This window comes from Rhinolophus sinicus, chromosome 1 (assembly GCF_057876585.1).
Source record: "Rhinolophus sinicus isolate RSI-liver-muscle chromosome 1, RSI-T2T, whole genome shotgun sequence".
Lineage (NCBI taxonomy): Eukaryota > Metazoa > Chordata > Mammalia > Chiroptera > Rhinolophidae > Rhinolophus > Rhinolophus sinicus.
In genome coordinates, this window is record NC_142501.1 from 34,707,062 (window position 1) to 34,732,746 (window position 25,685).

The window sequence follows — 25,685 nt, forward strand, 5'->3', positions numbered from 1 at the left end:
TCATGGATTTACTGCTAAAAGCATTATAGTTAAGCAATTCTATATATCTCTGTCAAAACTAAATGCACATGCACATATTTATCTGCAAAACACATAACCAAAGACACTCAATTGCTGAAGGAAATTGATTTTCTTTTGCTACTTGATTTTTGTATCATTGCTTTGCAGTCTCTTTGAAATCACTGAATCGAGACGTGTTACTAGAAGTTTTATCCAAAATTGCAAGACCGATTGAAATTATTAGATTAATATCAAACCTAGTTACATATTTTTCATTAGTCTGGTCATCTATGTAAGCAAAAGTCTAAGTAACTCTATTAGATGAAAAGAGTTACAGAATAGTGAATCTTAAATTTCTTTGCACAGCACAATAAATGCTTTCTATAAGGATGTCAACATACCCTTTTTCCTTCAGCTTTTCTGTGGTCAATAACGTTTTCTTTTTTTAATTAATTTGCTCAGCTTGGCAATTGTGGATATCTCTAATTCTATTAACTTGTATCCTCTTATATGCAGGGAGCAAATTCACCTCAAAATTCGAATCATGAAGTATATTTGGAATTTTAATTTTTGATGCATAATGTAAATGAGATTTAGCATTTTTATTTCATATATTTAAGTGCTTAAATTTCATCACAACATTTTGCTCTTCAGCCTATCCTGTTTAGTTTTTTTTATATTTGACTTAGCTAATGGAAAAAAATGGGTGGAAGCTGGGAAGAATAACTAATATTTCAAATGATAAAATAAGAATTCAAAAATTGTACCAGGCAGGAATCAATACTTTTTAAATGTAAGAATAAATATAAAGTCCAGCAGTTAGTCTATAATTAATCAGAATATAATGGAGAAGTCTTAACTTTACAGTAAAATGTCAAAAATACCTTTGGGTTTTAATGGATCACAAGTTTAAGAATAACAAAATGGTGCTAAAAGGGTTAAAAATAAGGGACTGAACTGAGATCAAGGATGGTTTTATGGGACGCTTGGCTGTCTGGTGTTTGGATCATATTTCCAGGCCTCTCTTAGGAGCTGGGTGCTCCATGGACATTCCATCAGGGTGTCCATAAGGGTGAGATAAGGAGAGAAGTGGGGGAAGGGCTTCGAGGGTAGTTGCAGTGAGCCTGGGCATTGAGGGATTTGTAAGACTTGGCCTCTGAAGGAGAGCTGGGGTCAGTGCACATGCTCAACTGTGTGCAAAGAGTTGAAGACTGCTATTTAGGAGTGAAAATGAATTTATTTTTCAATGTTCTGGAGAATGTAGAGGTGTAAGTAATAGAAACATTTTTGTTCAGTAAAATAAACTTTCCCTAAACAAGAACCAACCAACACTGGGACTATCTACCTCCCAGTTACTGAGTTCCTTGACATCTGGAATATATAAGCAGGAACTAAGTCTTCAAGGAACAGTATGTAGAGGGGAGTTTGGCTCTTATGTCCTCCCAAGTCTCTAACTTTATGATTCTTCAGGTTCTCTGGGCATTTTGGGAGGCATATTTTGTTATTGAGTTCAATTGCACATAGCAGCATTCTGAATTTAATCAGTATTCCATTTGGAAAAGAAAAACAGAGTTGTGAACTACTGAAGGCCAAAGTATATAACAAATGATGGAGGTTTTTAACTTGAGCTTCCTCTATTTATTCCTGTATACAATGAAGATTTCTGCTGGTGATTACTCTCACTTCCAACATTATAATTTACAGAATTGGGTGGAAATTATGAAACATAAAAAAAGAAAGAAAACCCAAAAATGTTAGGATCCACATGAATTTTAATGATTTATTAGCATATGCACAAAGCTTGAATGTTAAATATAGCAAATTGATTGATATGAGGCAAACTTCCAAGGGGGAAAAAATTTTTACTTTCTCTTCTCTTCTTCAGTTAACATCTGTTATGTAGTGGAGATTCCAGAGAAAGTGAAAAGGGCTGAGTCTGCACCATTGACATGAAGGAAGTTAGCCACCTGGGAACTAAGAACAGAAGATGGAGGAATGGCTCCAGCACGGTGAGCACAAATGGATTTGGTCCTATTGAGAAAGAGAAAGTAAAATGAATTCCTGTGGTTCCTGCAGTTAGTGGTAGTGTGGGGTGTTGTTACTGGGAAGAATAACCTTTGGGGCCTAAGTACCTGTGAAAGGAGAAAAGCAATGACAACCATACATCCCAGAGAATATCAGGGAAGGATGAAGGGTAAAGGGCCAAAGCCTTTGCGGCACAAATTGGGGCAGCTGAGGAAGTGGCAGTGGATAAAGCTTGCTGGCAAGACTAGCTATAGGAAATGTGGGTCAGGAGGTATCACGGGTGGAGAACCTGAGGCCTAAGTGGCATGTGGTGGTGTCACTGCCATCAGAGCTGAAGAAAACGTGTGAATCTAGAGTTTCTTGAGGGTCTGTTGGGGGACAGGTAACTCTGAGGAGAAAAGGGGGGGACGAGGGAGTCCTCTATTTCGTTTCATAAGAGCTTACAGGTAGCACTGTGTGTGTGTGTGTGTGTGTGTGTCTGTGTATACTCTTTAGAACAATTGCTTAAGGAGTATCTGTAAATAAAACAAACAAAAAAACATTATAAAAATAGAGTAAGCGTTCTTCCCCAATTTGTTCTCTAGGAAGTGTCCCCATCTCCATTAGTATCTGGGCAGCTCCGTTAACATTTCTTCATTCCTCATATTCAGTCATTATCACAAGCTTGCTGTTTATTAGTCCCTTCTGCCACTCTCTGATTAGGCCACATCAGCATCTCTTGACAGGATCATTGCCATAACTTCTGATCGACCCTCTTTAACTTGTTCTCTATCCTGAAGCCAAAGTGATCTTTTAAAAAACAGCTCATATGATTCTCATTCTTTTTTAAAAATTTTAAAATTAGATTCAGGTGTAGAAAACAATGTAATTGTTAAACATTTACACCTCTCACAAAGTGATAACCCCCCTCCACCAATCTGTTGCCCCTCTGACACCGTATATAGCTGTTATAATTCCATTGACTCCATTCCCTATGCTGTACTCCACATCCTGTGACCATATATATATATATATATATATATATTAAATTATAGTTGACATTCAATATTATTCAGCTTCAGCTTCAGGTGTACAGTACAGTGGTCAGGCATCTACACCATCCATTAAGTGGTCTCCCTAATAAGACAAGTGCCCATCTGACAGCCTACAAAATCTTTACAACATCTTTATTCTTAATGAGCTTCATTGGTTTCTTTTTTCTTCTGTGAGTAATGACTAAGTCATTATCTTGGCCTACAAGATTTTATATGATCTGGCCTCTCTATTTTCATTCCACTTCATTAGTGCTACTCTCCTTTTTATTCTCTGAGTCCTGTAATGTGTGGAATAACTGTTATAAGAACAGCACAGATGAAACTCAGCTAGAGAACATGGAGAGATTTGGCAAGAGGGAAGATCTCATACAAATGTGGAAAGACGAGATGAGAGAGATCATGAGAAAATGTATCTGGGGCTTAAGGAAGAGAAGGAGCCAATAATACAACTGCAACCAAAACATGTGGGAATCCTTCAGGGTTCATCTCTTTAATAAGTCCAGGTTTTGTTATCAGTTGCTGTAGGTTGAAAATTTTATGAGGCCCTGCCTGTTCCCAAGGATTATGGGACTCCTCTCTGACCCAGCTGACATTTTGCAGAGTAAAGGGTTGACCAGAGGTAGAAACTGAAGTCCTTTACAAATTTTCATAAAAGCTGAATTTTCAGAAACCCAAGTTCCTCATAGTGGCACTCAGGCAAGTGATAGCAATTCAGTATATTTTTTTTGAGAGTTGTGGTTGAACAAGCCTAATTCATCTGAACTTGGAAAGAAAGTATAAAGGTTGAGGGTATCTATCAGAAGATAATGGGGTGGATTTCGGTATTGAAATAATACCAACTGTTGTAATAGAAAAATCTTGAAATCTCAGTAGTTTAATACAATAGGAATATGTTTCTTGCTCACACAAAGTCCACATCAAATGTTTTTGGATGGCTTTCCACACAGTGATTCAGCAACTCAGGCTTATTCCATTGATGGCTCTTCCATCCCTCTGCAGACCTTGGAGTCCTAAAATTTCAGCCAGAAGAAAAGGAAAGAGTGGGGAGCAAGGTACATTTGCTATTTAACCACTTCAGCCTGGAAGTAACTCACTTTGGCTCACATTCCATTGGTGAAGACTATTCACATAGCCCCATCTAAATACAAAGGGGTAAATGCTTTCCAGAAACAACTCAGCACCACAAAAGGAGAGCATACATCTTTGGTAGAGAGCGTAACCATCTTTGCCACTGGCATGGAGTGAAAAATCATGTTTCATGTGTTGCTTTCTTTCCATTAACTTGCATTATTGTTTTTCCTCTCACCAATAATTACTAAATTTAATAATTGATGTATTTGTTGAATCCATTTAAAAAGAGTTGAACTCTCTCTGGTCAGAGGGAAGAAGCTGGTAGGATTTCCCTTTATGGCAAATTTGGTTCCATAAAATTTTTATCTCCTGGATAGGTGAGCCTTCCATTTTTCTCGTTATGGTAATGATAGGGTGGTAAGAGATTGGTGAAATTATCATTTGCCTGAGATATGCCTTGTCCTCCCACTTTCACTAAAGTCCAATGACCCCCCAGCATTTTGTAATCATCATGCACATAGTTCAGGGGTTGGTGGAAATATTGTTTACAAATATGGATTTGTGTGTATGTGTGAATATTATATAGTAGGAATTAATGTTGAGTATATAGTTTTGTTTTCTCATACATAAAGTAGGACAGTAAGTTTATTTATGTAATCCACTTAAAATGGGAAGAAAGAATGTTAATTACAATGTTCAAGTTTGAAGTATGATTTAAGAGTACATAGGGGAAAATTATCTGTTCTACTCAGTATGAACTGTCTTCCAAAGCAGAAGGCCAGACCAAAGTACTGAGTACAGTGTTCCAAGAAGGAAGATTAGGAGGGTTGCACACTCTTGGTGGAGGCAGAGCCTGTTAGCTTATTCTCTAACTTCCATTGTTCCCTTTCCCCACCATATCCAATTAAGTAGAGAAAAACTTTTGAGAAAACCACTCTTTCTTCACCAATGTCAAGAAGGACAAGCTTGAAGAACCATTTGTTTCTCTTTCTGTGATGTTCCTTTAGTTCTTCATGTTTGAGCTATTGGAAGGAGAGAGAGAAGCAATAAATCCCCTTAAGAAAAGCAAGTGAATTTCCTGTGACTTATGTTTGGGGACAGGGGAGAGGGAAGGAACAGAAAATCTGTTATGAAGGAAAGTTAAGAAATAATGATTTATTAATTGAAACTTTATTCAAATCCTATGTTCCTGTCTAGGGTGGCATTTTAGTGACAGGTTACAGTAATGTTTTTTTGTGAGATATTTTCCTGAAATTAAAAACAGGTGTAGAATCTTATCTTACTATGGGGATCTACTTTCACACTTAGCCCCATTTCCTGGTGGCTGTATATTTGCTATAAAATGTATGAATGGGCAGAACAGAAGTTTATTCCTGAGATGTGGAAAACAGCAAGATCAGACTGTGACATTAGGATAATTCTGTGTGAATTCGAAGACTACATTTCTTTTTATACAAGGTTTATCTGCTGAGAGTAGGCCATCAGAGAATTGTATGTACTCTCATTGTGTACTCTGAAGGGTTCATTATCCTTCAGAACACAGAACTGGAACCAAGTGGTGGGAATTAGAAGTAGGTACACTTTTGTAAATATTAATAACTAAAAATATCAAAACATTGAAAGGTGAATTGGAGTGGAATAGGCCATCTTGTGTGGAGTTCTGCATTACGCTGCACAGTGCTCAGGGATTATTTATTTGGCTTGGGGTTTTAACCAGATGACTTCTGAGAGACTGACTATCCAAATAGACAATGGTCAGACCATATACAAAAATTGACCTCTGATCCACAGTCTGCAGCAACCAGCCCAAGAAACCAACCCATTATCTACAATGACCAGCCCAGGAAGGCCGCCTGCTATCTAAGTTAGACTTGTAGGAAGTCAGCCACACTATTTTTAGCAATAAGAACTCCTGTAACAATCGACCCCCAAAAGCCAGGATTAGATTAATAACTGACAGCTTCTCTAATTTTTGTCCCCTCTTCCAACTTAGGACCAACCAGTGAAAGTCAACTATGTACCCCTAACCAACACCATAAGACGCTCCCCTTCTAGTTAGCCCACATTTAGCTTCTCCATGCCATATCTGGAAGCCTTCTCTTTTTTCTATTTATAAAGCTTTCCCACTCCTCTGATTTCCTTTGAGTCTCTGCCAAAACACAAGTGATGGTGGCTGACTTCCTTGCTATAGCAAGCTCTGAATAAATAGCCTTTGCTTGTTCTCATTTGGATGGTCTTTGTTTGTTTTTGCATTTCTAATGACTCTTCGATATTATATTCTAAAAATTGAAGTAACAAGAATCCTAATGACAAATCAGTGTGCCACTAGCCCTTCCTTACTTCTCAGTATTGTTATTACATCATTGTTTCCAGGTTTTCAGGCTCATGGCATTGGAGGCTCCAGTGGTAGTCGAAAGAGTCCAGGCCTGAGTGGATGTGGCTCCTGGCTCCAAAACTTCCTGTCTATGTGACTCTGACTATGCCTTCAAGACTCTCTTCTCATTCCTCAAATGGGACCAGTACTGCCTCACAGTGTTGCTTTTTGGATTTAAAAATACTATATATGGAAGAGTAAAAGTCAGTGCTTAAAGAGCTTTTTAAGATACCATATTTTGTTTTCAATTCCACCTAACACATACTTACATAGCACTTACAATGTGCCGGTCACTATTCTAAGTGCTTGTCAAATCATAACTCACTTAATCCTCATTACATCTGTATGAAGTTTGTATTAATATTATTTCCATTTTAAGGATGAGGGAACTGAAGCTTGGAGAGATTAAAGAATCTCCCAGAAGTGACGTAACTAGTCAGTGTTTTGGGTGGACTAGGGGTGCAGTTTTCTCTTTGTTCTTCTCATATCCTGTGCATTATAAGTTATCAGATTATTTATGAAAAATGTGTCTTGTCTCCACCACTTTCATTTTATTTGGGTACAACTTTGGCACAGATTCTACCAACATTTCACTTCAATGACTACCACATTCTAAGTCCAACTTGGACTTAAAAGTTGAACTCCTCATTTATAGTCTCTTTTGTCAAATGACAAGGAAAGTACAATCTGTTTTTTCCATTAAAGGTAACTTATCATGTACTTCCCAACAACACCCAATTGACCTTGCTATCAAATACGCTGAGTGCCCAAACCTTCTAACAATTGCATCTAAAATGTATTGTGTGTTTATTATGTGCTAGGCTTTGTGCTAAACCCATTATATAGATTAACTCATTTAATCTTTTCTGAGTGGGGGCTATTATGAGTCCCACATTTCAGATGAGGACATTGAAGCTGAGAGAGACCAAATGTGGCCAGTGGATTTAGGATGGTTCTGTGAAATCTCAGAGATGAGGCTCCTCACTATCTACTTTTCTTACTTACTGCCATTGATTTGCTTTGTCTCAATTAATTTTTTGAACTGTAAAGTTACTTATTTTATTTCCTATTTCACTCATCTAAGTCTCTTTAGGATGTGTTATGTATCATTCTTGAGTTCCTCCTCAATCCTTTTCACCTCTTCTCAATCAATTCAGATCCCCAACCTCCAAAACACAGCTCTCATCTGAATGGTTTTGTGAATTAATTCTTCCCAGGCTAATGATTTACATATATAATCAGTATTGTTTTGATGCATCCTCCCCTTCCTCCCAGTATTTTATCATTTAATTTATATCTGATTTTACATAGGCACTCTGTTTCTTTGCTTTGTATCTTCTCACTCTGCTCTATGCAGGACAGACAATAGCAACACTAGGAAAACCTCTGACAAGCATGGGAAATATTTGCACAAATCTTTTTAGATCTAAATTCTACATTCTAAATTCATTCCTATTTCTGATAGTCAAGAACTAAGAGATCTTTGTATAATACGTAGGTGTGGTGAAAACATATCATTTTCTCCCAATTCTTTTTCCTGTGAGGGAGAAAAGCGGAAAGTTGGCTGTCCTTTTAATTAGCTTCACATCTTTATCTTACTCATTGCCTGCACTTTGGGACTCAACCAGGAAAAAAATACACCATTATATACTCTGCAAATCACAGCCTCTTCTATTTATCTTGCATTTGCCCCCCTCATGTATACCTGTTTAAGAAATCTTTTAAAAAATCTATCTGTCTATCTATAATTATTTTTTAATTTTCAATTACAGTTGATATACAATATTATATTAGTTTCTGGTGCACAACATACTGATAAGACATTTATATAACTTATGAGGTGATCATTTGATAAATCTAGTACCCATCTGACATCATAGTTATTACAATATTATTGGCTATATTCCTTATGCTATATTTTACATCCCCATGACTATTCTGTAACTACCAATTTGTACTTCTTAATCTCTTCCCTTTTTCACCCATCCTACCAAACTCCCTCCCATCTGGCAACCCTCAACATGTTCTCTGTATCTGAGTTTCTTTCTGTTTTGTTTGCTCATTTATTTTGTTCTTTAGATTCCACATATAAGTGAAATCATATGGCATTTGTCTTTCTCAGTATTATTTACTCCACTCGGCATAATACTGTCTAGGTCCATCCATGTTGTTTCAGTTGGCAAGACTTAATTCTTTTTTGATGCCTGAGTAATATTCATCTCTTTCTTTCTGTCTATCTCTCTGTCTGTCTCTCTGTCTCTCTGTCTCTTTCTGTCTCTCTCTCTCTCTCTCTCTATATATATATATATATATAGAGAGAGAGATGTATATATATGTATATACATATATATACATCTATCTATCTATCTATCTATCTATCTATCTATCTATCTATCTATCTATCTCTATCTATCTATCTATCTATCTATCTATCTATCTATCTATCTAACACACACACACACACACACACACACACACACACACACACACATACACCACCTCTTTTTTATCCATTCATCCATTGATAAATACCCAGTTTACCTCCATATCTTGGCTATTGTAAATAATGCTTTAATGAACATATGGATGCACATGTCTCTTTGCAGTAGTGCTCTTGATTTCTTCAGATAAATTCCCAGAAGTGGGATTACAGGGGCCGTCTTTGTCTCTTGCTATAGCCTTTGTTTTAAAGTCTATTTTGTCTGGTACAAGTATTGCTTCTCCACGGTTTTTTTTTTTTTTTTTTTTTGTCACTTCTATTTTCATAAAATATATTTTTCCATTCTTTTACTTTCACTCTGAATGTATCTTTCAGTCTGAATTGAGTCTCTTGTAGGCAGCATATGTAAGGGTCTTGTCTTCTTATCCATTCAGCCCTCTTATGTCTTTTGATTGAAGCATTTAATCTATTTACATTTAAAGTAATTGTTGATAGATATGTAGTTATTGGCGTTTAATTATTCATATTTTTGATATTCTTCTTAACATGTTGCGTATGGCGGGGTTTAAATCCCTCGTGAAGATTCTCGTGATCCGTACGCAACGTGTTAAGGAAATCCTTTTAATATTTCTTGTAATACTGGTTTGGTGGTGATGAAATACTTTAGCTTTTGCTTGTCTGGGAAACCTTTATGTGTCCTTTGATATTAAATGATAGCTTTGCTGGATAGAGTAGCCTTGGTTGTAGGTCCTTACTTTTCATTACTTTGAATATTTTGTGCCCATGCCTTCTTGCCTGCAAAGTTTCTGTTGAAAAACCAGCTGACATTTTAATGGGAACTCCCTTGTAGGTAAATAACTGCTTTTCTCTTGCTGCTTTTAAGATCCCTCTTTGTCTTTAACCTTTGGCATTATGATTATGATGTGTCTTGGTGTGGGCCTCATTGGGTTCATCTTGTTTAGGAGTCTCTGTGCTTCCTGGGCTTGTATGTATATATGTTTTTTTGCCAAGTTAGGGAGGTTTTTCCATAATTATTTCTTCAAATAGGTTTTCAATTCCTTGCTCTCTCTTCTGCTACTGGTGCCCTTATGATTCAAACATTGGTATGCTTGATGTTGTTCCAGAGGCCCCCTAAACTATCCTCATATTTTTTTCTTTTTGCTGTTCTGATTGGGTGTTTTCTGCTACCTTATCTTCTAAATCACTGATTTGATCCTCTGTTTCATTTAATCTACTGTTGATTCCCTCTAACATATTTTTCATTTCAGTTATTGTATTCTTTGTTACTGACTGGTTCTTTTTTATGTTTTCTATCTCCATTTGTATATTTCCTATTTCTTTGTTGAAGTTCGCACTGAGGTCATTCAGTATCCTTATAAATAGTGTTTTGAACTTTGTGTCTGGTAGATTGCTTGTCACCATTTAGTTTAGAACTTTTTCTGGAGCTTTGTTCTGTTCTTTTATTTGGAGAATGTTTCTTTGTCTCCCCATTTTGGCCGCCTCCCTGTGTTTGTTTATATGTATTTGGTAGGGCTGCTATGTCTCCTTGTCTTACTAGAGTGGCCTTCTGTAGTAGGTGTGCCCTGTGCAGCCCAGTGACATAGTCTCCTTGGTCACCTGAGCTGAGTGCTGCAGGCATGTTTTTTTATGTGGATTGTGTGTGCCCTCCTCTTGTAGTTGAGCCTTGTTGCTGTTTGCATGTTAATGGGAAGGATTGAGCCATGGACTGATTGGTTGTAAGGACCTGCTGTGACTACAGTGGAGGAGCTGTCGTGTAGGGGCTGACACTACAGAACAAGGTTTGCTTTAACAGTGCTCTTCTGCTTTTCCAGTCTCCCTTTGGGGTGTGTTGTCCTTGGATGTGGCTAGACGGTGCTCCAGCTAGATCCAAAGCTATTCACAGGGCATGCCAGCCCTGGGCTCTCCTGGGAGGGGCCCCACTGCAGGCCAAGTTCAGCCATGCCTCTGCTTTGCCTGGGACCACTGGGCATGAGCCATAAAACATTATGAGCATTATAGCCACCTGTGCTAGGCTTGGGAGTTCCTAGGAGTGGCCAAGCCTTAAACCAGGGCTGGCTACAGCCAATGCCTGCCTTGGGGCTGCTCAATAAGGGGTTACAGGCATGCTGAGGCCAGATGCTGCTTGAGTGGTGTTTGTGAACCTTTGAGAGATTTTTAGGAAAGTCCACAGCATGACACAAGACAGGCCATTTGTATGGAAAAGCTCCTGGAAGGGGCTTGGGTGTGCCCAAAAGTTGGGTGGGGTCTCATGGAGTCCTCAGAGTGGGCCAATGATGTTAACCAGATTGATGGAGGCTCAGTTATGGCACCTGCCTAAGTCTGTATACTGGGAAGGGCTCAAAAAAGGAATAATGGTTTCTGCCAGCACTTCTGTCTGGAAGAAAGCTGCCCCTCCACAGCCCTCATGCTGGAGCCATACAACCCTTTCTTCCCCATATATCCCTGTTGCGTTTTATGCTGCTGCCCCAGAGATGGGGCTCAGAGTGAATGACTGCTAGTGAAGAAGTCTGTGTGCAGGCCCTTTAAGAGGAACACCTTCGAGTCCAGCCTCCCACAGTCTCAGTCAGCCACAATCTTCACTGATTTTCACAGCCAAAGATGTAGGTGCTTCTCTTTTTGGCCTTGGAACTCTGGGCTGGGGAGCCTGGTTTGGGGCGTGGACCACTGCTCCTCAGGGGGAACCTCCGCAGTCTAGGTATTGCTCTCGATAGTTACCTGCCATGTGCAGGTCTGGGACTGGCCTGTTCTTTTTGTCCACCCATCCTACGAGCCTTGAGATGGCTTTTTCTGTATATCCTTAGCTGTAGGACTTCTGTTCTGCTAAACTTCAGGCAATTCTCAATAATAGTTGTTCTGTAGTTTAGTGCTTTGGCATAGCTGTTAGAGGTTTCAAGCACAGTGTTTACATACTCTGCCATCTTGACGGGGCCCTTCCCATATATTCTAGTCACAGTGTTTATATAAGCTGCATAGAGTCACATTCATTTACGCGTTGCCTCATCTTCACATAAATGTGTTATCTACTTACGTATAGTTCTACAAAATACATAAATGCTTTCACAGATACACAGATGCACACAGTCATTGGATGAAGGAGGACGTGACTTTTAAGATGAGAAGATCCATGGTTTAGGAAAGAGTGCAGAGTGAGAGTAGTTCCAAAGGAGTCTACTTCTATTTTTCTTTCTAGGAATGAGTACTCCCTTGGCCCCCTTGTTTTATTGTTTTTACTTAATATCACATTTATTATAGTCTATTTTGTGTCAGAGTTCTATGTACACCTCTATTTTATAAACAGGTGTTTTTATAGGTCTGTGCTATCCAATATGGTAACCACTAGTCACATGTAGCTATTGAGTAATGTGGCTAGTCCAAACTGAATGCACTGTAAGCCTAAAATACACTCCAGCTTTTGAAGACTTGATAAGAAAAAAATAATGTGAAACATTTCCTTAATAATTTTTATATTGAACACATGTTGAAATAATGTTTTTGATATATGTAGTTAAGACACATTATTTAAATTAATTTTACATGTTTCTATTTACTTTTTAATTATAGCTACTAGAAAAATTTAAAGCACACATTTTCTTTCATTTGTGGCTCTCATATTTCTATTGGAGAGTGCTGTTACAGATGGCAGTGATTGCAATTTTCCAACTTCCACGAAATGTTGCATGGTATTTTCAGGCAGGCGATGATAAATATTTGTTGAAATTGAGAAAATAGATTGGGAGCTTGATGAAAGTAAATAAGAGAATGTGTTACAAGTAGCTCAAAGAGTTTGGTTAATTCAGAGAGTTAAAATTTGCTTCCAAGTGCACAAGAATCTAAGTATTGTTAGATACACTGAAGACATGGAGGTAGGACTTTATTACAGACAAATGCATGGGGTCAGTGGGGAAGCAGGTACAATAATACAGGCATTCTTAAGATAGTCAACACAAGTTTATTGAGGCCCTATTAAATGCCAAGTCTTGTTTTAAGCATCAGTGATACAAAAATGATTCTGATATTGTATTGTACCCATCCTCCAGGAGCTAGGGTGAGGGTAGAATGCATAAAATTAGTTATTGTCCAATGAGGTATCTAGTCAGAATGGGTGATATTTGCTATAATGCCATATATAATACAATTGAATAAGCAAGCTAAATTTTAGAAGCACCTTAGGCAGCCAAATGGCAATTAGGTGAGAGTTTAATCATGTGAATAGGAGGTAAGTGCTCCACAGAGGTTGTCCGGGGTTCCTACTATTTGTTTTGCTTGGAATAGTTCCATGGGTAACAAGCTAGAGACAGAAGGAGTTCTGGAAATATTATCTGTGAAAGTTTTTTAACTGTTTATCAACTGCGCTTATGGCAACAGAAAATGTGTTAAGTGTGGATGACCAAGTGTGCATTTTAAGCGTTGCTCAAACTGCTAACTGCCTAATAACAGGAAAACAAGTACCTGTAGGATATGCCAGGCATTCCCTCTGTATGCTTTGTATAGGTTTATTTGGTTTCGTTTGGGAGAAGAACCAATTTTCAAGTTAAAGCAGGTGCGTCATGTTCTGAGCACTCGCTGTGTATGCAGTAACCAAACTTACTGCTTCCCTGTTATATTTCCCAGCTGCAAAGGTAATGTCCTCAATTGTGTACCAGGCAACGACTATACCATTATCTTGTTCGTTTTAAGCCCTTTCTAAATGCAACCTTTCATTTGGTGACATTTCCAAAGTAGTGTGTAGAGAACTTACTCATGTGATACTCATTAAAGTCACACGGCTAACATTTCTGCCCACTTCATTTGTGAGAACTAGATAGAGAAAAACACTTGGCCTTCTTTCAGAAGAGACATAAAACAGAGATCTGGACCACTTGTGGCTATTGAAGCACCTCTATGGTTTCGTGCGAGGGGGTGGTGTATTGGCTGCAGTATCCTGGCAATTCTAATGTTGCCTAAACTGTGCTCACAAAAAGTTTTTCTTTGAATTTATAGTTCCTAATGTAAAACTATGATCCTGTATGTGGAGTGATAATCTAAGTGGGTGAAATTATCTTATTGACTTAACTGATTCACAAAGTTACTATGAATGCATTTCCAGTTCAACAAAAACATTTTTATTTCCTAGGGCATACTTTTTCACATTACTCATGTAATCCTCAGAAAAATTCTATGAAAGAGGTACTATTATCCCCATTTAACAAAAAAAGAAACTGAGATCCAGAGACATGAAATGATGGCCCATTGTTGCCCAGGTAAGATGTGAGTTTTTGATTTGGTCTCATGATTTTGGCTATTAAAGCTAGTGCTTTTATTCTACGCCATGTAACCACTCACTAATTGCAGATGAAGGAAGTCTTGTTAGATAAATCCTGACTCATGTCAACCTGACATTCATTTTCTTAGTGACCTGAATGTCATTTAACTTTTCAGACCCTTAGAAGATAGAAATCAAGTTGCTTCTTTCAGTGAAAAACGCTACCTTTAAAAAATTCCCTATTTTTAAAGTAGGGAATATAATGGCTAGAATATATTCCTGAAAAAATTCCAGAACAACAACAATATAGGATGTGATTTAAGGTAATATAGATTTTATTTTCTGCAAGAAAACACACACACCCATACACACACCCTGCTCTTTTGAACATGATAGAATCTAACATAGCAGTGTTTTTTAACTGAAAGGCTTAAACATAACAAAATGAATTATTCTGAAATAGTGTACCATGCACATCAGACTTTCCTAGAAAACATGGAAAAGCTACCAAACCTCTATAAAATTCTTATTCACCAGAATGGCCCCAAATCCTTGACTCTTGCCTTTGGCTCCTTTCTAGTTTCTATTTTAGTGCCCTTGTTCTAGTTAGAATTTCTGTTCCAACCAACTAATAACACTGTGTCTCCATCTTAGTAGGCCTTTTATCTCATGGAAAAGTTATACACCACTCAGGTATCATTAGCTAATAAGGGTTTATAAGTAGATTTTCAATTAAATAATCATGGGACCAAAAATCTGATAACTCAATGAAATGCATTACATTTTAAAAAGTTTAAGCTCTTAGGGAAACAAGGACATATATAGCATGGATCCTACCCTCAAGTAGGTGAAAGTGTTGCAGGTGGAGAAAGAAATGAAAACAAATACTATATGGTAAACACAAAAGACATAGCAGAATGAAGGGAGGAACTAATTATAAAGGGAAGGCTGAGAAGGTTCATCAAAGACTTCACAGAAATATTAGGTTGGTACAAAAGTAATTGTGGTTTAAAAGGTTAAACATAATTGCAAAAACCGCAATTACTTTTGCGCCAACCTATTACCATCTAAGCCACATTTTGAAAGATGATTGTGAGAAGAAAATTCCAGATGGAGGGAAACAATGGACAAAAGCACTGAGATTAGAGCCAGCATTTGCATCTAAAATCCAAAGGAATAAATCTCTAATAACTTTTAGGTGACCTGACTCTTGTGAAGGAACTCCATTTGAGTAGGCTGGGTTTCTGTTTTCCCTCAAGGCACCTCAGACTATTTTTGATTAACAAATGGGATGGTGCAAACTGTTTTGCATATTCCATTGGAATTTTATATTGCTAAATTTGTTTTGACTGAAACATTATCAATATACTGAATTCATGTAATATATAGCATTTCAAAACAGGAAATAGCCTTAATTAGGCATTCTTCATGATGTTGCTGATGAACTCACTAAAATATCTCCAGATAGCCTATTAAAGAAAAGTTAAATTTATTAGAAATTGCTGCAGGAAGAGTGAACACCACTGTAACAAGACTTAGCCGCGTCTCTGAAGGGGAAGTCAGAAGAGGGATATTTATAGGGTGCTGAGGGTCTGGGCTCACATTCTTTATGGGAGAATCTTACAAGACAAGGAACTGGATGGGACTGGACAAAGTTGGTGATATAATAGGCTTTATAAAAAATAAAAATAAAAAGATTAGAAAAAAGCACCAACTCTCACCAAATCATAACAAAACATACAGTTTACTCAGCAATCTCCATGAACTTATGAGTATGTACCACAAATACAAATACCTGGGAAGCACTGGGGGAATGATCCAGGGGTTCAGTACGCAGACTTAGTCACCTGTTTTTGGTATGACCTCTCACACTGGTCCTTCTCTATGCCTGGAACTTGGGGCTACTATTGTTGGATTGTCCACAGAGCAAACCTCTGGTATCTTGATTCTCTTCTAGAAATTTTACATTTTGGCTGCAGATCTAACTGCTTCTTGTACAGATTTTTGAAAAATTGCCCCGCTTTATACCATGGGTTTATTCTTGCTCTCATCAATCAAGATGGAAGGATAAGCCAGGCAGAGTGGTATTAAAAAAACTAAGCAAGGCCAGCACTGTCCACAACATTAAATTTCCCCCCAAATGTTCCTATATCATCTTTTCTTACTGCCAACATGGATGGATCTTGAGAGAGTAATGCTGAGCGAAATAAGTCAGACAGAAAAAGCAGAGAACCATGTGATTTCACTGATATGTGGTATATAAACCAAAAACAACAAAAGAACAAGATAAACAAATGAGAAACAGAAACTCATAGACACAGACAATAGTTTAGTGGTTGCCAGAGGGTAAGGGGGGTGGGGGGGTGGGAGATGAGGGTAAGGGGGATCGAATATATGGTGATGGAAGGAGAACTGACTCTGGGTGATGAACACACAATGGGATTTATAGATGATGTAATACGGAATTGTACACCTGAAATCTATGTAATTTTACTAACAATTGTCACCCCAATAAATTTAATTAAAAAAAAAATTTCCCCCCTTGTTTTGTAATGTATCTTCCTTAAAACATTAGCAGGTAGGGTAGCGAGAACACGAGCATTTAAAAGGAGACATTGCAAATATGGCTGTGACAATCCCATGCTCCAAAAAACAATTAGGTCAACCTAATTTTTCTTGCATGATGTAGGTTAAAAAAAAAAAAATGACTTCTGCCAAAGAATGATTGAACTTATCTAAACGAACATATGGGATGGATCATGAATACACTGTGTCTGTATCTATATAGCCATAAACAAAAAATGAATTATAGGTTGGAGGTTAGATGATTTAAGATAAGGAAAAGCTACAACTAGAGATAATTCAAACTAAGCAGAGGATGTTGTTAAAACTCAGTACATACCATTTTAGGCAATTTTTATAATAGATAATAACAGTGTTAAATTTACTTTGGAAAGTAAAAGGAAAGAAAAATAACTTAAAGATAATCATGGTGCAATTATAAGGACTTACTAAACTTTTGATTTAAGATATTAGTGTATCCAGCAGTTACTCAGCTAATTAAGCCACATATGTCAGTTTTCCAAGAATTTTTCTGATTTTTAATTTTGTCACTATGTTAAGAGAAATTCAGTTAACTTAATGTTTTGCAGTAAATTTTATGAAGGTTTTACTTTTTGTTACTGGATATGACAGTACGTCACGAGTAATGAATGATGTGAGTGCGAGCCATCATTTGTTGATTTCTTAAAGGTATAAGAAATGTACATTGACTTGAAATCAAGTTTTAATTAAAGGTTTTCAAGTTCACTTAATAGTTTTCAAAACATAGGATGCCCAGCCATTGAATTTGGAGAATGAAAAATACACAATAGCAAGAAATCAATTTTAGTTTACTATTATTTAACTGTGTTATTTTTCTCTCCATGTAAGAAATTTTTAGAGATATAAAAGTCAGTATATCTCCCAGCATTGGCCATTAGAACATATGAGAAAGAGCAACCTTCCCATCACCTCTGACACAAAAACAGTCAAGAGCAATCATTTACAAGAGACTTATAGCCAAAGAAATTTACAATTATAAGAAGATTTATAAATCACTTTTTCCTTCTAAAATAATATAGTCTTTATCCATTTAAGTGCTAAATAATACAATTAAATATTTTTTGATGCTAAAATTTACCCTTACCACATGTATTCTAATACAGTGATCCTAATGAAGCGTTACATGCTGGCTCTTTTAAGGTTATACATTTTATCCCTAAGGGAGAAATATCTCTCTTCCTTTCAAAGCCTCACCCTCCCACCTGTACTATTCTTTTCATCTGTTTCTTGATATTGCCTCCATTAATTGGTCACGTTTTCTTAGACCTACTCACATGTTCAATCTCCTCTCATGAACTTTGAATTCTTGTCCTTGTCTTTTTGTTTTCCTTCATTATTAAAATTCTCAGAATCACCTTTTTGTTTTTGTTTTGTTTTTATTTTCACTCATTGTGAAACTCCTTAATTCTTGACCCTCTCCTCTAATATCCAGAAAACCTAGTCTCCTAAAAGCTCCCACTTTATATTCACCAAATCCAGTAACTCCTTTCTGCCCTCCTCATATTCTGATGTGTTCGTAAACCACATTCAAATTCTACACATGTCAAATTCCAGCATGGCATTAGCCTTTCACAACCTGTACAGGTTCCTTTCTTGCACTCTCCCTGCACCATCCCCAAACCCTCCACTCTCCTGCAGTCCAGCCATGCCCATCACCCCCTGCACCTGCACAGTTGTACCCTACTATGTTATGCTGTCCTCCTCTGGACTGCCTTTTCTTGTCCCTATTCCTTATGTGACCTGAAGTTTTATTTTATTCATCTTATTCATCTTTCAACTCCAATACCATTTAGTCCAAAACACTAACCTTCCATCCATCAATTCAAAATTAATGGTCCTTCAACAGACATATGGAAAGATGCTCAACATCACCAGTCATCAGAGAAATGCAAATTAAAACCACAATGAGATCACCTCACACCTGTCAGGATGGCCATCATCAATAAATGAACAAACAAGTGTTGGCAAGGATGCAGAGAAAAGGAAACCTCGTACACTGTGGGTAGGTTTGCAAATTGGTGCAGCCACTATGGAAAATGGTTTGGAGGTTCCTCAAAATATTAAAAATAGAACTACCTTATGACCCAGCACTATGAATATTTAGCAGAAGAAATTCAAAAACACTAATTTGAAAAGATACATGCACCTCATATGTTCATTACTGCACTATTTACAACAGCCAAGATATGAAAGCAACCCAAGTGCCCATCAATAGATGTCTTGATAAAGAAGATGTGGTTCATATATACAACAAAATATTACTCGGCCATAAAAAGAGTGAAATCTTAACCATTTGTGAAAACATGGATGGACTTAGACGGTATTATGCTAAGTAAAATAAGTCTGGCTGAGAAAGACAAATACCACATGATCTCACTTATATGTGGAACCTAAAGAACAAAATAAATGAACAAACAAAACAGAAACAGACTCATAGATACAGAGACAGAGGGGAGGGGTTTGGGAGCTGGGTGAAAAAGGTGAAGAGATTAAGAAATACAAACTGGTAGTTACAGAAAAGTCATGGGGATGTAAAGTACAGCATAGAGAATACAGTCAATAATGTAGCAACAACTATGGATAGTACCAGGTGGGTACAGGGCTAATTAGGGCAATCACTGCATAAATTATGTAAATGTCTACCCACTGTGCTGCACAACTGAAACAAATGTAAAATAATATTGAATGTCAACTGTAACTGAAAAAAATAATTTATAAAAGAATCAATACAGAAAAAAGTTAATGGGTCTCTCTTGTGTACTTTCAGATACTGTATTTCATTGTAGCTCTTCCTGCATTCATTTTTTCATTATGCTGGATCAATAAGGCACAAAATATAAAGAAAGTACTCTGGGGGAAAAAAAACAGATGCTCAAAAAATATTTTTAAATGCTGTTGTGTACTATTGTAAAGATAGGTACATTTGCCCTGGGAGCATAAAGGAGCAGTATTCAAAATTATCTGGGTGAGCTGAGAAATACTTCCTCAGGAAGGAAGCATGAGTTAGAGTTTACCTAGTACAACTATGGGAAGGTGTTTCCAGGGCTTTATTCATCTATTCAAAAAACATTTACATGACACCTAATATGTGCCAGACATTGTGCTGAACACTAAAGATTAAAAAAAAAAAAAGGAAAAACAGTAATGATAAAAACAACATTGGTTCCTTCTTATTTTCTAGAGAAGGCAAAGAATATTAACAAAATAAGTGTTTTTCTATTCAGGACATATTGTATGTCTACTATATGCCTTTCATGAGCTAGAGTTACATGTATTGGCATGTAGTAGTAGGCACTCAAAATATTTATTGAAAAATTGAGAAAGTGAATGAATAATCTTTACCCATAAGTAGATAACAATCCAGTGGGGATTATAACTGTACATTTAAACAATAACTACTTTGTGGGAAAAAGAAAAACCTAATGATAGTGTGAACACAAAAATCCTGACCTGAGAACCTGAAAGTCCTATCATTAAAGATCAAGTAACCCAGCCTTGGTATAGCCAGAGAAGGTCAGAAGAGGGAGGAGGGGTTGAACAGATTTCCAAAGAAAAAGTATGAATTTGTCAGATAAAGTGTAAAGAGTTCATTTAGAAGCAAAGAATCACAAATACCATGCTATAACCTGGAAAAGGTTAGTAAGTTGGCATGGCTGGAGTGCAGGACAAATGTGTATGACGATTTGCTTGAATATGTATTCTTGGTTGAACTTCCTGTTGCTCCTTTGATCATGGATCCTGACTTCTGAGCATTTGTTTCTGTTCGCTTGCCTTAAAGCCCCAAACTGCTAGTAGGTAAGGGTTTAAATGCTGGTGTGAGATTTATATTTTGAAACGATCAGTATGACTGTTTTGTGGAGAATAGATTGTCGGCTGGAAAGGGAAAATTCAGGAAAACCAGTTAGAAGACTATTTTGCTGTATTTATGTGAGAGATGTGTGTAGCACAGCCTGGGGTGAAACCATTGTAAATGTATTTAAGAGAGAAAATTAACAGGGTTGGTATTGGGTAAGATGTGGGGCCCGGGAGCAAAGTTGATGACAAAAATGCCTTTTAATTTTATATAGCTTGTGGCCGTGGGTAGACTGGCAGTACTACCATTGAGATAAAACATATGGGGGAAGGAATTGGTTTGAGAAGACCTTAAGTTTTGTATTAGCATGTTAGTTTTGAGGTGTTTTTCTGTGTCTTCAGAAAGAAGTTTGTAGGTACCAAGCTTCTTGATGGCAGTGCTTTATGCTCAGAGACTATCTTATAGTAGTTGCTCATAATATACTCATAAGAGTTCACACCTATCAGTGCTACTTTTTGCAATGAGAGAACACTTCTTAGCACTGGTGCTGAATTATGGTTACTCTATATTGGGACTTAAATATTTCTTCTATTACTTAAAACATTTTGGTTTCTTTATAAAATATTAGTACATGAAGAAAATTTCCTCTTTGACTTAGCTCTTGTTTTCCATTTGTTTTGTGAGGTAAAAATTAATAAAATTACAAAAATCTGTCATAATTAGGATTAATCCAAGATTATAATTAGATTAAGCTTAATTAGTGAGGGAAAGAGAGCCTTTTAGAAGTTGAGTTACTCTAACTAGGTATGTAATCTAGAGCTATTTTTTTTTTTAGCAGTGTGTCTCTGTCTCTATTCATAACACAAGTTCAATAGGTGAGAAGCATAAATTATGTTGAATAAACAACAAGATATTGTTGTCCCTCTACAATGAGGCAGCAGAAGTTTCTCCCTGTTATTGATTGCCTCTCTGGCAGGAATGCTAATCTTTTACAAATCCAGAGTCCACAGTTCCTAGTGACGCAGTTTGAAGATACACAAACAAACCCACACTAAACCCAAGGAAATCAATTGCACAGAGGTATCTCCTGCTTGTCAAACAGCAAGGACATTCTAATATTTGTTGCCAACAGTTAGTCACCTGACTCCTTTTATGGGTGACTACCTGATGACTGATGTACTGGAAAGAGAGCATTATTCTAATTCACCGTGTGTTAAGGAGCCATAGGACGCAGACTCTATACAGAACAGCCTGGAGATGGATGAAGTGCTCAGTAAGAGGACAGTGACAAGGATAAAACTGTCACATGATTCCATCTGAGGAAATACCATATATAATGAGTATGTTAATTTCAGGAGTCACTGTTTAATAATGCTGCTGTGTTTATCACATCTTTCAACCACTCTCCTGTAAACGTTTTCTCATTCTATTGAGCATGTCTCTCTCGAGCAATCATTATTTCTTCACTAATGCCACAGGGACATGATTTTCTGCATACCCTGTGGAAGTACATGTATTTCCCCTTCTCTTCTGCTTTCCCTAGTATTCTAGTACTACACAACCCTGCTGCTGTATACAAAAGGGAGAGATAGCCTTGACAAAAGACAACCAGGATGATGAATGGAATTTAATTTATGAAACATCTATGTAGGGTGCGTCCTCTGGGTAAATCACCATGGTAGCACTTGCCCCTCCCGCTGCATGATATGTTCTGCTTGGCTGACCCAACTCCCTCGGAGAAGCTTGGCACTTAAGGTTATGTAAGCAGTGCACTGATGTTCAAATATTCATCACAAGAAAGGCTACATGAAAAGGAAAACACAAATGGAAGGAGTCTGGGGTAAATAACCACCCAGATCATCTAGGAGAAGCTGAAGAATTGAAAGGGATTCTGAGTCCTAATTTGGGATTAGGGATTTACTCCCCAAGGTGATTAATAAAATGCATTTGAGCCAAGTGTAGAGTGCTGCAGTACTATTGATTGGCTTTTAGCCCAAATTGATTTCAGTCCCTCTCCCTTGCTACTCAATAAAGCCAAAGAAAATTATTTTATCTTAGAAAAATAATAGTTCCTTCTTTTTATAAAAAGTTAGCTAATTATTGTCACTTGACCTATATTTTTTCTTTCTTACTGACATATCCACTCATTTGTATTATAAATTGCTAACTATCCAGGAAGGTTTTGCCAGTGATCAGAATCAGAGCAGACAACACATGCTCAAATGTGAGTACTAAAGAATTATTGAATAATTTCGGCCTGTCTGTGGAGATGATTTAGGATAAAGAATCTATTTCATTCATTGTCTAGTAAAAAAAATATTCTGGCTGTTAGACTAAGCCATTCATAACCAACAAATAAACTAATTAACAATAGACTACTCTGAAGTGAAAGTTTTAGTCTGTGTCATGCTGTATACATTAATTTCATTTATAATTAATATCAACAAAGGACCATCAATTCAATGAAGAATTATAAATGCCTATGTATGCTAATTTCCTTCCTTTAACTAATTGAATGGGAAATATAGATTAACATGATCATAATGCTGAAAACTACATGGGCTTATCAACACTGATATTTTCATTGAGAAAGAAGGAATAGTGTTCAGTAAATTTTAAATTTGGGAAACAACTGCAAGTCTTAGCTTAACTTTTAAATATGGATCAAGGTTATACTTTTGACTTGGAGCCATTTTGCCATTCATATAAAATGATATTTAGTTCACAGGACAAGAAAGTGTATAAATATAATACAAGCGCATATGTTTTCTCATGACCTAAGATGGCAATTATTCTGATTGTACAAAACAATATGACAGTTTTCAATTTAGGGAACATAAATGTTGGCTATCCTTTTATCATTCTTTTAAATCCCTCATATACATCCCTTATAATAAGATGGCATTTTCAGGAGAGGTAGAAAAATTTCACTTGGAAACAAATGAAAACAAGCTGAAGTTCTCGTATTAGACACTTTATGTCTTTTCATACAGATAAAGAATTATGAGCAAAAAAGAGGGGCAAAATATAAGGCTATTTTGCTAATATAAAAATAGAATTGGATATACATACTAAGGGTTGAAATGGAGCAGGATGTCTCCATTGCAAGCACCCTAGTTCAGGCCACCCTTATCTCTTGCCTAAACTGTAAGAATTCATTCCTAATTGTTCTCCCTGCTTCTACTTTAGTCTTTCTCCCAACCATTCTCTAGCATAAGCCAGTGATTCTTTGTGAAACTTCAGAGCAGATGTGATTGTGTTATTCCCTACTTCTTACCCTCTCAATGACTATGCACAGCACTTAGAATAAAATTCATACTCCTTCCCATCCCTGTTAGTTCCCTCATCGTGTAATCCCTAACTGCTTCTCCAGTTTTATTTCTGCTTTCTCTCCTCTCAGTGGACTCCAGCTACCCCAATCTCCTCTCACTTTTAGAAACACTCCAAGCTCTTTCATCCTTAGGGCCTCATGCATATGTTGTTTGTTTTGCTTGGACTATTTATTATTCTTGAACTTAACTTGCCTTCAAAGTCACTCTCTCCAAAAAGCCATCCATGACCATTTCTAAAGTGAATTCATGCCTCCTTATCTTCTCCATCCGTCCACTGCCATTATTGTCTTTCATGATACCCAGATTTTATAGTTCTTCTTCAGTGTTGTAGTCATTTTACATATTTATTTGTATTTGTTGTTTCCTTCCCACTAAACTATAAAATTGTAGAGGGGCTTGTGCTGCCTTGATAGTTCGCATTCAGAAAAAACAGAAAGAGAGGGAGAAGGAAGTGGTGGAGCTCAAGGAGGCAGAGAAGAGAAACTCACACAAAATAATGGGGGTGTAACTATTTGGCTACAGTGTGTGTGTGTGTGTGTGTGTGTGTGTGTGTGTGTGTGTGTGTGTGTGTGATATGTCCAAAAGATTCACGTTTAAATGTTTGTCAATGGAATAATTCACAGATTTAAAGGTGGCTTAAAAAGCCATCTAATGTATGTTCTTGAATATCTTCTTAGCAATGGAAATATTAGACATTAAAACATGTGGTAAAGAGCAATTAATGATCCAGAGCACATTCAAACAAAGTTTGAAAGAATCCAGCATGGTGAATGCTTATCTGATTCAAATGTGCAAACTTCTCAGAGTTGAGTCATTACTCACAATTAGGCTGACAGCGGAGTTCCCAGACATTGTCTGACCACCATCTGGATCAACACGTTCAGTCACTCTGGAATTTCATGTAGTGCTTCCAGGCATTTCAGTGGGTTGCTTACTCATTTCTGCAATTCTGATTTTAAAATAAATGGCAGAATCTGATCAGCAAATCCTTTTTAAAAGAATTTTCTCAGGGCAAACTAGCACAAACAGTTGTGCCATTTCTTCTTTTTAAAAACTCATATGATAAATGCCCCATTGAATTTAGCATTATCATGTAACAATTTTGGCAAACATGTGTGCTGCGTTCTCAGACTTACCACAAATAACTCTTGGTTTCATGCCAGTTCAGTGGATTTTTCATGGTAAGAACAGGACTATTAAAATGGAGCTTGCTGATAAACATGCGAGCAAAAGCCCCTTAGTTTTGGACACCAAAATTATTTATTATTGTGAAGCATTTTAAAAAAATACAGCAGGTAACAACTGTCCTAGGAATGTCTTGTTTGGTACTAAGTAGAAGATGTTAAATAATTGGGTAGTGTTTAAATTCTCAAGTTATGTTAAAAAAAAAAAGAAATTAGTTGATTTTTAGATATTTCTTTTTCATAATACAAGAGTTATTAGTCATTTAGTCCCTTTTAAAAGTTATCCAAAATAACTTTTATGTATGTATCGATAGTTGCTATTCTTGTTTCTCAGACAGGAATATCTTTTTCACAGAAACTTAGTGTATTATTTGGTCTTAAATTATTATTTTTAAGTTTAGTGTGGTTAAATATTTTGTTCTCTAGATGATTGATTAGGGTCTTGACTTGTGATTTTTCTAATGCTCCCTCTTCCTTTATCCATCATCTATTTTTATACTTGTCCCATAGCAATACTGGGGTTTGAATGTATTTCTCATTTAAGTAATACATTGTATTACATCCT

The 25,685-nt window shown here is 36.8% G+C and overlaps 2 long non-coding RNA genes across 2 annotated transcripts in view; one reads left to right on the forward strand and one right to left on the reverse strand.

Annotated features, from left to right (window-relative positions):
* Positions 1 to 2,009, forward strand: part of LOC141568780 (uncharacterized) — a 137,965-nt gene extending 135,956 nt beyond the window's left edge. Inside the window, exon 3 of the long non-coding RNA XR_012491969.2 lies at positions 1,886 to 2,009. This is a non-coding gene — a long non-coding RNA (uncharacterized LOC141568780). The remainder of the gene's footprint in view (positions 1 to 1,885) is intronic.
* Positions 1,755 to 25,010, reverse strand: LOC141568779 (uncharacterized). The gene is made up of 2 exons (XR_012491968.2): positions 24,759 to 25,010; positions 1,755 to 2,031 (listed from the first exon to the last, which is right to left on the reverse strand). It is a non-coding gene; the product is annotated as an uncharacterized LOC141568779 (long non-coding RNA).
* Positions 25,011 to 25,685: the final 675 nt, after the last annotated feature.